The sequence below is a fragment of the Alosa sapidissima genome, chromosome 13 (genome assembly GCF_018492685.1).
Source record: "Alosa sapidissima isolate fAloSap1 chromosome 13, fAloSap1.pri, whole genome shotgun sequence".
Taxonomy (NCBI): Eukaryota; Metazoa; Chordata; class Actinopteri; order Clupeiformes; family Clupeidae; genus Alosa; species Alosa sapidissima.
The window spans coordinates 22,098,809-22,115,127 of NC_055969.1; the positions used below are offsets into that span (position 1 = coordinate 22,098,809).

General features: G+C 43.6%; 2 long non-coding RNA genes across 2 annotated transcripts in view; one reads left to right on the forward strand and one right to left on the reverse strand.

Moving 5' to 3' along the window:
* The window catches only part of LOC121680758, an 84,727-nt gene extending 78,106 nt beyond the window's left edge, over positions 1-6,621 (forward strand). The window contains exon 3 of the long non-coding RNA XR_006021811.1: positions 6,488-6,621. This is a non-coding gene — a long non-coding RNA (uncharacterized LOC121680758). The remainder of the gene's footprint in view (positions 1-6,487) is intronic.
* On the reverse strand, positions 3,200-10,272 carry LOC121680757. The gene is made up of 4 exons (XR_006021809.1): positions 9,990-10,272; positions 8,211-8,336; positions 7,884-8,029; positions 3,200-3,295 (listed from the first exon to the last, which is right to left on the reverse strand). It is a non-coding gene; the product is annotated as an uncharacterized LOC121680757 (long non-coding RNA).
* Positions 10,273-16,319: the final 6,047 nt, after the last annotated feature.

A 16,319-nucleotide genomic window follows, 5' to 3' on the forward strand; every position in this document is an offset into this window, starting at 1 on the left:
GAGAACAGCAGTAGGCCTAACCCTTTCTCTGAGTTTTTCACACAGTCACACTTGTCCCACGCACTCGGGATGAGAAACAAAAGCCTCAGCAGTGTACCATCTACATTAGAAACAGGTTGAGCTTCAGCTGAAATGCTTTTATTTGAATAGGCCTATAGAAGTTTAGCGCAGCCTTGATGATGAGACAGGTCGATAAACTCTGAACTCCGTGCTCAGGGATGGATTACTGCACGGGGGCCCAAGGGGTCAGGAGTCTTTTCATGGAATCATTGCCTCAATATCAACAAATCAGGATGTAGGCTATGAATCTGATTTAATTAAAGTATTGGCCATCCCCAAAATGCACCAGAATACAGGAAATCACATCAAACAAATTAAAAAAATTCTGGGGGTGGACCCCCAACCCCCCCTCCTACATATGCGACAATTAGTAGGGGGCCCGAAAGTTCATAATCTGTCCATGTCCGAGCTTTGCCAGTTCAGACTGCGTAGCCTAGCCTAGCCTAGTCTAACGTAACCTTGATGGATGAGACAGGCTGTTAAACTGTGAGCTCTGCGCTGTGCCACTAGACTGCGTAGCCTAGCCTAGCCTAACGTAGCTGTCACGGCCCACAGACTCAGGACAGGGAGGTAGAGTTCAAACAGTATAGTTTGACTATAGAAATAGTTTTATTTCAAAGGAAAACCCAGGAAATGGGTTGTCAAACCCAGGCCAGTATCAAACAGAAGTTCCACTGGAAACAGTAGGCCAAGGAGGGTCCAAAACACAAAAGATCAGCAAACTTAACGGAAGAAGTCCCAAAACACAGAAGATCGACTTAACTAGATCCAAATCCGGAGGTGACTCGAGGGGTCAGACCAGGAGGACGCTGGAACAGGCGAGGGGAATCACAAGGAGTATGCCTTGTGAGTCAGGCTGCTGGATAGCACCTTGGTGTCATCTCTGACGAGGCGAGACAAAGACTGAGGGGAGACTGGGGTTTAAGTAGGGAGTGAGGCTGACTGGGAACAGGTGCAGGTCATTAGTACAGTAAACTGGGGAGTGTGAACGAGTGAGGTGAGCTTCAGGAGAGTGAGCAGTGGGTGTGGCTGGAACAGAACCTGGTGTGACTGTGACAGTAGCCTTGATGGATGAGACAAGCTGATAAAAAGCTGTTAAAATCTGAGCTCTGCACTGTGCCAGTTCAGACTGCGTAGCCTAGCCTAGTGTAGCCTTGATGGATGAGGCTGATAAACTCTGAGCTTGGTGCCTTACCAGTTCAGACTGAATCCCATTAGGTCTCGTTTTCACCATCACACCTCCACAGCACCTTTATATTTCTTCTACACCTTAGAGTCATTCCACCTCCGCCTCACACACCTGGGATGAGATGCTCCTGGGCGCCAGAGTCACTGAAATATGCAACAGAGAAAGCTGTGTGAGGAGTGTTGGTTATAGATTTTTTCCCCTGCAAGAACTCGATGGGTTCCTCTGAGCGGACAGAACCTGTGTGTGTGTGTGTGTGTGTGTGTGAGATAGAGAGAGAGAGAGAGAGAGAGAGAGAGAGAGAGAGAAACTTACAAAATGATATCCACATACAAATATGCTTTATTACTCACAAATGAAAGTACATTATGGAAAGACACATACACACACACACACACACACACAGATAAATAAAGACAACGCATTAAACCACACCCACCCTTACACACCCACCCCACACACACATTCATACACTCACAATAGATGGTCTTTGCACCTAATGCATCAGCCTCTGTTTTGGGCCGCACTGTTTTCTATGGGCTCATTGGCCTTTCCATGGGTAATTGCCATGCAGAGAAATAGCCATGCGCACACAATGACATTTTCCCTGGCCCACCCCCGGGGCTACCACACACGCACACACACACACACACATACACACACACACACACACACCACACCCCTTTAAATCCACACACCAAAACCCCAACACTCCTCCAGACCACACACACAACGCAGATTTCTCCCACTTCTCTGAACACACACCACACACACACACACACCCTGCCCAAAAGCCCGAGACCGTGCAAGATCACGGGAGAGACACCACCCACCCAGCCATGTGTGCCTAACAAGACCTATGTGAAAGTGTATGATATTTATCATATATTTAGCCATGGCAGCTAAATATGCACACAAACACACACAAAAACACACTCACACACACATTTACACACACACACACACACTCCAACTCCATCACCTTCACACACACCCTGCCCAAAGCCCGAGACTGTGCAGGATCACGGAGTAATCACCCACCCAGCCACACACACACACACAGACAGACACACACTCACACATATTCACACACTCACTCCAACTCCAATCACCTCCAGATTCACTCTGTTCTGGAGTTAGGCTTGGTGATAAACACTTTTTTCTCTCTTTAAAGCTTCTGTATCTCTCTCTATATAGCTCTAAAGCAAAGAACAGTTATGTTCATATAAACTTAACAAAAGGTAGCTTTACTAAAATTGGCCATGCAATCTCACACGTGCCCGTGTGTATGTGCATGAGTGTGTGTTTGTGTGTGCCCAGTCAACACACCCATGTGGGGCCCATATGGGTTGGACATGGGCTGGTGAGTGGGCCCCATGTGGGCTGCCCAGTTGGGTCCCAGTTAATTTTGTCCGGGGGTTCCATGGTGGCCCCATGTGGGCAAGCCCAGATGGGCTGAAGGTGGGCTTCACATGGGTCCTAGCTAAAAATCCACATGGCCAACCCAGGTTTCTGGGCTGATTATGGGTTCCTGCTATTCTGGGTAAAATTCATTTTGGGGGCTTATTTTAGTCAGCTCATACAGTTCTTTAACCGTTAGGTGTTCATATGTTTGTTACACAGCCAATCCGGGTCTGTTGAACCCACCACATTATAAGGCTTTTTCAATACAGGCATAACAATGTATGTAAAAATACTTGACAGATGTTCACTTTAGCTCAGTTACCAATGATAGACTTCATTTATGGTTATTTGCTATTTAACTCATCACATTTATGATCATCATTTTGTGAGAAAACAAGTGAATTCAATTATAAAAAGGTAAATAGAAACAAGTTTATTTTTTATCATTATTGGTGCTTACAAGTGTTAAAAAAGCTATAATAACAAAGAGACTAGTAATATAATTCAATACCTTTTTATTTATGTAAAATTAAGAAAACATGCCCCCCCGGTCCCTAGCACCAATGAGCCACTTGGAGACCGCCTTCTCGTTCTCGGCATCTTTACGGGTGATTTGACTGGTCATGCCGTTTTTCTTTAAACCTCCTGCAAGAAACAAATATAACGGTCACTTACTTCATAGTGTATTGTCTAACACAACTCTCAGCCTGGACTGCAACTATGTTAAGAAAAGCGCTATATAAATGAAGATTATTATTAGAACTACACACATACTCTTGAACACACAAGTTAGGCAACTGAGAGACGTGCAAACACACTGCCCAGCCAGGACAACAAAAATGGACCTGTTTATAACATTAGGGTATTGTGACATCTTTCTAGTATCAGTACATAGGGCTGGGACACCCTATGTACTGATACTAGACTAAAAAATAAAAAATAATAAAAATAAATAAATAAAAACAGCCAGTTAAGCTTTAGACAGCCGCAGGAACTTCAAAGATCACTAGACCAAATACTTCAGACATGAAAGCAGTTTATCAACAAGGCTATCGCGGTTTTAGAACTGTTACATTCATGGCGTTTACAACTGTTACAACAGTAGGGTACCGCACATTTTAATGGCTGCGTCAGGTTGTAACAAAGGTAGGTCCTAGGCTAGCCTAGGCCTATATGTCACTGTTAAGTTTAATTCTGAGATTCTGATACGTTTTCAACCCGGAATTGTGCAAATGTCATAGTTGAAAACGTATCAGAAGTTGTAGAAATAATCACGTTATGCAGTCAGCTTAAGACCGAATCCCCCAAACGTTTCACATTTTTTGTGACCGCGGTATTGCAGTAATGCGGTTACCTTCCCAGCCCTATCAGTATAACTTAAAGCATTATCCACATGCACACCTACCATATATTTCTATCAGAAAGACTCAGGGAAGTATAATGAAAGTTAACACATGTTTTAATCCATCAAAGGATACACAAAATACATAAGCAACAATAAGATAGTCTTTGGCGTAGGCCTCGTCCTTGGTCCAGGTCACTGAATGTGCAGACCCTTGCAGATCCTGCCGGAATGCAACGACAGGTGGCGGAGCCTACCCCCAAAGAATAAGAAATAAAGATACCCACCAGAAATGTTTAGATGGTCATCCTCTCTGAAAGTTCTTTAGAATAGGGATCGAGGAATAAGAACAGCTCATGGAGATGAGTGCTCTCTCGAGTGTAAAGATGAGCATAACCAGCATTGGTAATGCAGAGGTCGATTCGAAGTGCAGGAGCTTGCATAAGTTCGGAGCTTGCATAAGCTTAGTTCTTGCGATGCACCCGTGGATTTGTGCTGATTTGACGAACGATGCGATTCGAGACGACTGCCGAGTCGTCAAAGATGAGCCTATATGTCGATGTCGATTGAGAAGTGTTGTGCTTACTAAGAAGTGAAATGGATAGGCATGAAATGGTGTGACTAAATGTGCCATGGTTTGAGCTTGCAGAAGCTGACCAGGGGTGGCGGTGCGTATGTGACTATTATGTATGAATATGCTACTTAACTCTGTGCCGGCGGTGCGAAGTGACTGAAATCAGAATGGCTTGGCACAATCGAGATAAGGCTTTAGCTGAGCCTCTGAACCACCACCAGACCTTTGCAAAGAAGCATACCTTAGATTCTTGACAGCGCTACTTGAGCGTCCAGAATGACTCGATCCTGAGGTCTTATATATAAAATTCGTAAGAAGACGAGGACCATCTCCCGAGCGACTTGAATGAGGAAGCGGGTAATCCTAGTGCAGCTGCTATTGGCAGTACCAATCCTAAACGAACAACCAGTATAGGCCTATTGTAGAGGCCACATCTCCCAGCCATGGCAGTTAAATTAATTGTGAACCATTCTTTAGGCCTAGGCATAGACAACCAGCAGGTAGAAGGGGTGCATTAGTAACATCAGGTTAGTAAATGAGACCAGAACCTTGTGAATGTAAATAAGGGAAGACCTCCCTTGAATCCCATATGCAGAAGGACTACCATTGAGGCAAAGCACCTGGTTGAACCCATTAAACACAGAGCTGCTGAAAGAATGCTTGCAGAGCTCAGACAAGGGCACAACATAACTTGAAACAAGACAAAATACAAATCAACAGATACATAGCTGGAGTACACTGGCACTTATGGATGGTCGCTGAGGATGATTTAGTATATAACTTAAATAAACAAGACAAGAGATAGAAGAGTAATCCTCATCATGCTGACTGAGTGAAATAAGATTAAATGTGAAACAATGCACTGCTCCTGAGCAAAGAGTAAATGGATGTTTAGTATAAGTATATAGTATATATACTTTTTTGATCCCGTGAGGGAAATTTGGTCTCTGCATTTAACCCAATCGGTGAATTAGTGAAACACACTGCACACAGTGAACACACAGTGAGGTGAAGCACACACTAATCCCGGCGCAGTGAGCTGCCTGCTTTAACGGCGGCGCTCGGGGAGCAGTGAGGGGTTAGGTGCCTTGCTCAAGGGCACTTCAGCCGCGGCCCACTGGTCGGGGCTCGAACCGGCAACCCTCCGGTTACAAGTCCAGAGTGCTAACCAGTGGGCCACGGCTGCCCCACTGCTTATACTCAGTATATGTGAAGCAGCACCACAGTCCCTGTAAAGAAGTAGATAGTTAGAGTGAATTGGTGATGTAGCCAAATAATTGATGATTGAGAATTGATAATCAACTGATTTGATCATATGGCGATTGAGAAATATGTGATTGAGATCCAGGGACATATGGATATTCAAAAGTGAATTGCAAGATCTAAAGATTTAACGATGCGAGTTCCCTATGCTGCTGCTCCTACTGTGGTGGGATAAAGACATGAAGAGTACAGGGTTAGATATAGCTTAGATAAGGAGGTAAGTAAATTGACACCACGTGACCTGGATGAAGTAAGATTAAATATGAACCAAAGCATTGTCCCTCAATGAATGTTTTGGCTATAGCCTACGAGAACCAGCCCCGCATCCATGCGTGAAGTAGATAGTTAGTGAGTTAGGGGACTAGTACTCCACTGCCGACAGATGCATACCCTTAACTTAGAGAGTGAGGCATTTAAATTAAACAAAGAGCCACTCCTGAAATTAAAGATTAAGCCTAATGAGGAACTGGGAAGTAATGTCACCCATGTGCTTGCAGCTGCCATGACTTAATGGGGGATTACGAATGACGACAAGCACAGTGCATTGTGCTTGGAAAAAAGGTGAATGACTGGGTGCAGTATTGTCCTGAAGACTTTGTGCTTGCTAGAGGTGTTGCTCTTTCGGCAGAGTTTGTGGAAAGCTCTAGAAGGCTACTAGTCCCTACAGCCTGAAGACCTGCAAGGAGGAATGGAGTGGTTAGAGAGGAGACATACAGAATAGCATACATACAGAATTTTCAAAAGGACCTAGCACGCGGGCAAATAAACAGCCATGAAACATTTACATTGCCATTAGTTAAATCAACAATGTATGGGCCTACATCATAGGTTCTCAAAGTGCGGCCCGGGGGCCAATGGCGGCCCGCGGAAACATTTCTGGCGGAATTTTTTTTTGCCAGGTTTAGCCTCAGTTATGAATGAAAATGTGTTTAATGCAATAAATAGAAACTGTAGAGATGCAACCTTGTCTTTAAAAGATTACAAATAGGATTTTTTTCCAGTTTTTTTTTTTTCTCCCCCCGCCCCTTTGGCGGCCCTCAGTTCAATGTTGGGTTCCTGAATTGGCCCTCACCAATCAAAACTTTGAGAACCCCTGGCCTACATATTATGTAGACACATTTAACCATGACAGTAACAGACAATGACGCGATAATGATCAGCCAGACATGAGAATTAAAATGGATTAATCATGGCCTTCAGGTGCATCGGAAATATTATGGGTTAATGACGATAGTATAGCCCTACAGACAATACCAACAGGTCTACCATAAATCTCTGCAAACTAACATCCTGTCTCTTGAACTGCAGTCATAAACAGACCAGTGCACTGCAGCCAACAAGGAAAGTAGCCTACTTTTGTCCCTGTTTGCCTTCCATACACAACAGTAGCCTAACCAGCGAGCCAATTTGCCTAGGATGTGGACCTAGCAAAGCTGTATTATAGCAGGGAAACCATCGCGAGTGTCGATAGGCCTACAGTAACTAGAATAACTGAGGTTTAACATCTGTGTGTTTATGGTGACAGCGTAGCCTAATAAGTCTGACGTTTTCCGTCGGAAAGTTTAGCGACCAATTGCATTGTTAGCGATACTAACGTAAACATCATTAAGCAACTAGGATCTTTAACGAGACTAGGGTAAAAAAGAGAAACCTTCAAAAGCCGTGGAACTTGTTTCTTTCCGTTGATAAGACCAAGCGGACAACCCGAACAAGCGGCAACAATTTGGCCTACCTACTCTCCGACGTTTACGAGACATATATCCTCCTACATTAATGGAACCCCGAGACTTTGGTGATGCATCCAAAACAGTTGAAAGCGAACGTAAGGTAAGATCTGTGACTGCATCACAAGTTAAAGTTTTGGCGAAGTGAATGACTAGCTACCCATGCATGGATACGGAACATCGAAAATCGGCACCTGAAAGCAACAGGCAGGTGCAAAGTCATGTCATTATAAAGACTGATGCAGACAGGTGATTGGACGGAAGTAATGAATAATGAATGAGTGACCAATTAAGTCTTCCTGACAGAACTAACGTTTACGCTTCCATTACTTCATACAGTTGTAAGGCCTTGAACTCTTCCCGTTTTGGCCCACAAAGTTGTACTGCCTGGATAGGCCATGGTCTAGGAGGAAGGTCATCATCCTTCTTGTGGCCTCGTCAACAGTTGTCCCCCCTATGTCAGTCACAGCTGCAACCTGAGGGGGAACAAAGACAATACAAAGCAAAGTTATCTATATTGCTCACTGGAGTATACCACCCAACATGAACATCAACAGAACTGCCAGAAGCATGGGTGTGAGCACACTGAGGAAGTTTCAGATCAAGTTCACTGCCTAATAAAATTGAGTTGCACCACCCTAGACTTAACATACATACCAGTTTGGACATGAAGTTTGGATTTGCCAGTTTTCCTTCCATGACTTCCACATTCCTAACGGTCTTTAGGGGGAAACCCTCTGGGGTAGAAGAGACGGTGGTGCCAATGTTGCCACGCTTTCAGCCCTACATTAAATTAAGCAAAGTTGCTCATTTATTGCAAAAGCAATACAGTATATCTTCAATTCATTTATCGTACTTCAAACCGTGTGTGTGCTATGATAATAGCCTTTATACATGCAAAGAACTGACCATTAAAATCTGAAATAATTCTCACAATTTATTTCTGTGACACTAAATGAAGATCAGATCACATTTTGTGACCAATTTATGCAGAAAAAAAAAAATTCCAAGGGGTTCACAAACTTTCACATTTTGGCTGTATGCATTCTCTCTACAATTAAAGGCCTGTTCACACCAAGAACGATAACGATAACTATAAACAAATATCGTTCTCATTAATATGAATGACGACGTTCACACAAACTATAACGATAACGACATGAAGAACGATGTCATTGGGGATCACTTTCAGAGCGATTTTGAGAACAATAAAAAGCTAATAGCCAATCAGAAGAACCCATCGAATTTTAGGCGTCACATTCATTAACACAAGGAGAGACTTTGGCTATCGTTGTTCAGTGTGAACGCTTTTATCATTAACGTTATGGTTATAGTTATCGTTCTTGATGTGAATGTAATTGAAGTATGCAGCTCTCCATTTTGAAAACCATCCGCCAAAAACACTAACTGTGTTGAGGTGAATTGCTCTCCACTGTATTTAAATATCTAGAACTATTTATTTTGACGTCATGAAAACGTTGTCAGCAATAAATAAGCCATTAAGTAGCCTAGTGATACCTAGGTTAACGTTACGGTCCAATACAATCGCTAACATTACCGAACGCAGAATAACACCAGGACAAGGATGAGGGCAGCATCACAGCAGCAACGGTCATAGAAAGGCATTCGTAAAAAAAGAGACAAATTTACTGAACGCTTGCCATAACGTTAATGGTTGTGGTTTGATATTACATCTGACAGGATGCTATCTTGCAATCAAATCTAATTCTTTAAATCACATGGACGAAATTACATGTTTAAATCATTCATTTTTTTGGGCTGGCATGCGTTGACATAATAAAGTTAGCAGCTAATCGATTAACGTTAGGCTAGATTTTAACCTGTGTCGGAATCAAAAAACATTGCCGCCTAAAATATTTCGGCCAGCAGCTAACCAGCTAACATTGGCTAGTAAATAAATCAAACAAAATAGGGTTTCCAATATCTTCCAAAACATTTTAGTTGTTGAATCAGCAAAAAACTTCTAAACACCCTGAAAATACTAACGTTACTCCTGCCAAAGGCTTCAAATTCCTTTGAGAAGTCAAAGACTAGCTAGCTTCTAGAGCTAACGTTAACGTTAGCTAGCTGCTAGTGCTTTCTACAAGCCATTCAAAATAATCTTTAATATCGAATAAGCACTTTCAACATCAATATTGGAAACGAGGGTAATTGAGCTCACCGGTTAAAATGGTTAAAATTAAGTTAGAGTAGGATGACATGACGTTAACGTTAGCCTAGCTAAATAGCGATTTTCGCCTTGTTGGCTGTAGAACTAGCTTCTAAGTTAACGTTATGCCAGCTGTCACTCCCTCCAACTTGCCAAGTGTTTGGTTCACTTATACCATGATAGTTTTCTACAGAATGTAGATTCTAGTGCTAGCATTTTTCAGTTATTAGGCCTAAAATCTATACAAGGACTGTAGTTGTTCTTACCTTTTGCGAGATGAAAGCAGCCTCTTCCAGTGCGTCCAAGTAGGTAATCGTGGAGATTTGAGAAGAATAAAACTAGTCACAGCCTAACCTTTTTTTCTGTCACGTTTCAACTTTTCCAACGGCTCTTGGGGAGGAGTTTCTTTGCGCAGGCGCTTACCTCGAGAACTTTGGGTGCAAAATCAAAAACTATTACGTTTTTTAACTAAGTAAACTAAGTTTAACTAAGTAAAAAAAAGCTAAACAGATTGTAAAGCCACATTAAAATGGTTTAAGGCTCATTACGGAATACTAACACATTACCCTAATAGATTTTTAAATATATATTGTTCATTTTATATAACTGCAATAACCAGCATGTCATATCAACATATTTTATCGTTGTTTTTTTTTTATATATTTTTTTTTTATTGTGGCCCAGTTGGGACCCATGTAGTACCCATGTTTAGTTTTAGCACGGTGTATTTTATCTGGGTTGCCCATGTGGGCCCCAACATCAAAGCCCACTCTAAGCCCATGCCCAGCTGAAGCCCAACTAACCCAAGTAAGACCCATGTGGGCCCCACATGGACGTGTTTGCTGGGTGTGTGTGTGTGTGTGTGTGTGTGTGACTTACTTCACATTTATATGTTTACAGTGTGTGTACAGTATGTGTGTATACATATAATGTGTCTTGTCAGATGTAGTGTAATGATTGTGATGAACGTGGAGCTTAACATCTCCTTGTGTTCTCAGAGGGGCTCTGGAGCTGTTGGTCTTAACTCAGGTAACTTCCAGGGAATCACTTCCAGGGAGTTGAATCAGCACTGTAAAGCAGTAAAGCACAGCGCTATGAGTTGAATCAGCACTGTAAACCATAGACGGAGTTTGACATTCGAGCCAGGGAGGGGCAGACAAAAAAAAAACTAATTGTAGCAGCTGAGACCTGGCCTACCACTTGGGGAACGCAGCATGAGCACATATGGAGAAAAACAAACATGCTAAATAAAGATAAAGAAAAAAAGATGAACAATTTAACAATTCATCCTGAAACGCAATAGACAGGGGTTTCGCCTATAGCAGTTGAAAACATTCCGGGCTTAGCCCATATAGAGTCTGGTTGCTGCACTTTTGATAAATGAATCCACCGCCTCTAGCCTCATTTGCGCCACATTGATTGAATATTTTGTACAATCATACTTTGTCAATTAAAGAATATAATGACCTGTTGCCATCTTGACATTTCTGTTTGCTGTTAAAAACGAACTATATAGCCTATAGCCACCTAGCAGAGTGGAGTTTTAAACTAGATGTACCGCAGAGCGGTACAAAATATGACCGCCGCCCAGTCCAGCACATTTTTTCCACAAAAATAAATCACGCTGAAAGGACTATATGATTCTAACTGTCTCACTAAATTGCATTATCCACACTCAATTCTCACTGGTATCTGCTAGACAACAAGTACCAAAACATGATTAGTTCATAGATTTCACATTCATTTTATACAACCCCACCCCCATCTTGCCTGTTCATAATTCTGAAAAATTCTTGAATTGTGTGCATGTGTGCGTGTACACGTTTATGTTTATGTGTGTGGGTGTGTGTGTGTGTGTGTGTGCGTGCTTGTGTGTTTGCCTGCGTATGTGTGTTTGTGCATGTGCATGCATGCGTACATATGTCTACTGTGTGAGTATGTGTCATACGTATGATTACTGTGAATGTATGTGTGTGCGTGTGTATCTGTTTATGCACATGTGTGCACATGGAATGGGTTAACATGACCCCTGGAGGCAAACATACAGAAAAAATTGGTCATCCTAGGCCCTACGGTTCTCAAGATATTCACAGAAAACTGTGTCCGCCCTACCCTCCTTTCAGGGGGTCCAGTACAGCGGGGGGGCTACAGATCAAAACGAAAACCGATGGTTCCATGCTATCCATGTGGGGTTACATGCCCACCAAGTTTCGTGTACCCCGGTCTTTCAGTGTCCCGGGAATCCTTGTCGGTGTACGGTCACTAAATGTACACATAAATTATTTTATTGTAAAGCCTCCCATGAACGAAAGTTCACAAAACTTGGCATGCATTTGGAGGGTGTAATAATGATCCTACACTTTCAATTTCGTGCAGTTTTGACCATGTCAGCCAGAGATATTGTGGTGAAAACACCTAATTTTTTGCTTTTTCATTTTTAACTAGGTGGCGCTATACATGAAATAAGTGGTAATGGGATGGGTTGACATGCCCCCTTAAGACCAACATACAAAAAAAAGGTGGACCTCCTAGGACCTACGGTTCTCGAGATATTCACAGAAAACTGTCTCCGGCCACCTACAGGCCAGTTGGTGTATAGTAACATAAATTAATTTATTGTGTGGCCCCCCATGAACGGAATTCAACGAAAATTGGCGTGCATTCAGAGGGTGTCATAATTATCCTACACTTCCAATTTCGTGCAGTTTTGACTATGTTAGGTCACTGATACCTGCGATTACAACACCTAATTTTTACTTTTTTGTGTTTAACTAGGTGGCGCTATACATGAAATGAGTGGTTATGGAATGGGTTGACATGACCCCTTGAGATCAACATACAAAAAAAAAATGGTCCTTCTAAACCTTACGGTTCTCGAGATATTCACAGAAAACTGTGTCTGCCCTACCCTCCTTTCGGGGGGTGCAGTCCAGCGGGGGGGCTACAGATCAAAACGAAAAACGATGGTTCCATGCTATCCCACATGCCCACCAAGTTTTGTCTACCCCGGTCTTTCAGTGTCCCGGGAATCCTTGACGGAAATGTGGACATGCGAAAAAGAAAAAAAAAAAAATCTGACTAAACCTATATGACCGCCGCACAGCGATGCATGGGTTTGTTATGCTTAGCTTTAGGAGAACGAGTCATTGAAAACTCAAATTTGAATTGTAGGCTATTGAGTGCAGGACAGACCTAAAACAGCGAGAACTCCAGGAATCAAAGAAAGTGTTCACTTACAGTCTGATGCCTCTCCAAACGCAGAAACGAAGCGCAATCACGCCATTACTTTAAGGGGCCGTTTATACGAGAACGATTGCGAAGGAAGACGACAAAATATTTTATCATAAGTGCCTTTCGTCTACACGGCGACCCCACCATCGGGGCTTGAAGACGCAAAAATCTGAAGACTCCTTCCAGAGTGTAGAGTTTTGAAGACGACCAGGGTTGCGTCTCCGTCTAAACGGCTAAACCAAAGATCCTTGACTACCTCTCTGGCTAAACTGTCAAATTAGAATGTCTGCGCGTGACGTACCGGGGTTCTATCACACCACCACCCAGCGGTCTAGAATGCATATCCAATCGAATATCACATACTCTTGCGTCTTCATATTAACAAAGATTTCCCTCTGAGAATGCTCGTCTAAACACGAATAAAAAAATGAAGACGAGACGCCACTTCTGCGTCTTCTCTTTTCATCGTCACCTTATAAAGTAGCCTAAGACGTGTTAAGAAAAAAATATTCATATTTTGCTGTAATCCAATGACATGAAAGAGTAATCCACAGCGAACAGTAGGCCTAGATGCACAAAAAGGGTCATGGTGTATCTAGCCAGGCCTACGCACGTCACATTCACCAGCCAGTTCTAAACAGGTGAACGAGGCCTCTCCACTTTGCTGTTTAAACAAAGTGGAATAAAAAGTCCAAATCTACACACAACGCAAAATCTATTAGTAAGCTGACAGGGCATTTACAGTATATAGCCTACATGGCATTTAGGCAACCTTTATTGCAACGTTGGCACGGCAAGATGTCCAGACTAGTGCAACTGTAATTGTCGTTTTTTGCGTCCTGCCTCGTCAGCTTGGCTGTAATGTCGCTTTCGATGTGAAGGATCACAATAGAAGAAAACCTGGCTGCTCCCATCATCAACTGCAGCCCGTTCCTTATATTGTTGTTTTGTGTTATTTAAATTATTTTTAAAATATCTGGTCATGCCAGATGTTCACTAATTTTTGAAACAATGCAATTACCCGTTTCCACCAGAGAGGGCAGTGCTTCCCCTGCTCCCCCACAAGCTCCGCATATGTTGTAAACCAGTAAAGCACAGCGGCTGCATCCTCAGATAATCTCCTTCTGCTCCGCTAGTCTACACCACTCTGAGAGCCTATGGAGCTACTGTACACTGTATGGCATATGGAGCCCTGTGCCTCAGGGGAAGCCGCAGCATATGAAGAGCAGTCTTTGAAAAAAACATGTTGCCCCTGGCAACACACACACACACACACACACACACACTCACACACTAAGCTCACCACTTACAAGTGTTGGTGACATGACAAGTTTGGCTGTCTTGTACCCTTGAGTGTCACTCTAACTGTGTGTGTGTGTGTGTGTATGTGATCGTTTGTTTGTCTGTGTGTGTCTGTATCTGTGTCTGTGTGTAAATCAGGCTTATAAGCCAAGTATACTTGCGTATGTGGAATTCGGTCTCTGCATTTATCCCATCCAAGAATTAGTGAACACACAGAGCACACAGTGAACACACAGTGAGGTGAACACACTAACCCGGAGCAGTGAGCTGCTTTGCTCAAGGGCACTCCAGCCGTGGATGTGGGCATGGGAGAGCAGCACTCAACCACTTCCCCAGCCCACATTTTTCCTACTGGTCGGGGCTGGAACCAGCAACCCAACGGTTCCAAGTCCGAAGCCCTAATCAGTAGGCCACGGCTGCGTATGTGTGTCTCTGTGTGTGGGCATGTGTACTGTATGTGTGTATCTGTGTGTGTGCATGTGTGTGTCTGTGTGTATGCATGTGTGACTGTGTGCATGTGTGTGTGCACGTGCATCTCCAGCTATCGGGCAGTGCACTTGGCTGGGTGATGAGAGTGCTCATTAGGGACAATGGCTGCTCCGCAGATGAGACTCTCGCACCCAAACAGCCAGAAAGGAGTCATCCAGCTCCACGCTCCCAACACAAGAATGTAATTAAGCATCAGCAAGCCTCATCAAACACTCAGCGACTGCCTGTTTACAATGCTACCTGTTCACGCAAACACACACACACACACATTTACACACTCATACACACTCTAATGCTCAGGCACTTCAGACATCTTTAATCACATTCTCAATCAAGTGTCTCACTGCTGTTCATACTAGTAGGGAACATTAATCTGTGTGTGTGTGTGTGTGTGTGTGCCCATCTCTGTGTGTGTGTGTGTGTGTGTGCGTACATATTCAGATTTCCAGAGGTGCACATATTAGAATTTGTTCTTTGTATTTGTATATGTCTCTTTATGTTTGCTAACAAGTCTTAATATTACTGTATGTGGGCGGTGTGTGTGTATTTGCAGATTCTATATCCACACAAGTGTGTGTATTTGTGTACACTTGCATGTTTGTGTGACCTTGAGCGGACTGACAAGCTCATCATCCTTGTGCTACACAGCACAAACTGTATTTTGTCGGACCTCCACTTCCCTTCTGATTGCCGTGGTAACAATGTGATGGTTTGGCTGTAGGTGCCTCTGTTGGTGCCTGATGGGATTGTAATTAGGACCCCATCATGCCTCATCGCCCTCTTTCACGGGCACAGGTCGACGCAGTGTGTTCATGCTTTCCGGAACATTCTTTCATTCCCTTTTCCCCGCCGCTACACACACACACACACACACACACACACACACACACAGACACATACACACACACACACACACAAATACACTCACCCACCCACACCCACACACATGCATACACAAACACACACACACACACACTCAGACAAGAGGTAGGCAGCACTTTGCCAGGGATGGTTGTCACGGTAATCGCTGCCATGTCACCAAGCGAGTCTTTTCAGAGGCTGCCATCTCCAGATGCTAAAAGGAAGATAATAGCCCATTCATCCGCCTCCCCTCGCATTGGCGTCACACAAGTCCTCCACCTCTCTCTCACTCCGTCTCTCTTTTACCCCCTCTCTCTTTCTCCTCATCTCTTCCCCTCTCTCTGTCCTTCCATCTCTCACTGTCCTTTCTTTCTCTCTCTGTCATTCTCCCTTTTTTTCTCTCTCTCTGTCCTTTCTTTCTCCATCTCTCTCGCCTCTCCTTTCTCTCTCTGCACTTTCTTTCTTTCTCTCTCTCTCTCTCTCTTTCTTTCTCAATCTTCCTCTGGCAATCTTTCACGGGTGTGTAAATGGGATGAAATGAAGTGAGATGATCAGCATGTTTGAGTGGAGAGAGGTGCTGGTGTCGTGTCCCGCGCTGTGGTGGCCTCCTGGTGTGTGTGTGTGTGTGTGTGTGTGTGTGGAGAGAGGTGCTGGTGTCGTGTCACCACGCTGTGGTGGCCTCCTGGTTCCCTCTGTCAGGAGAGCTCCATCCC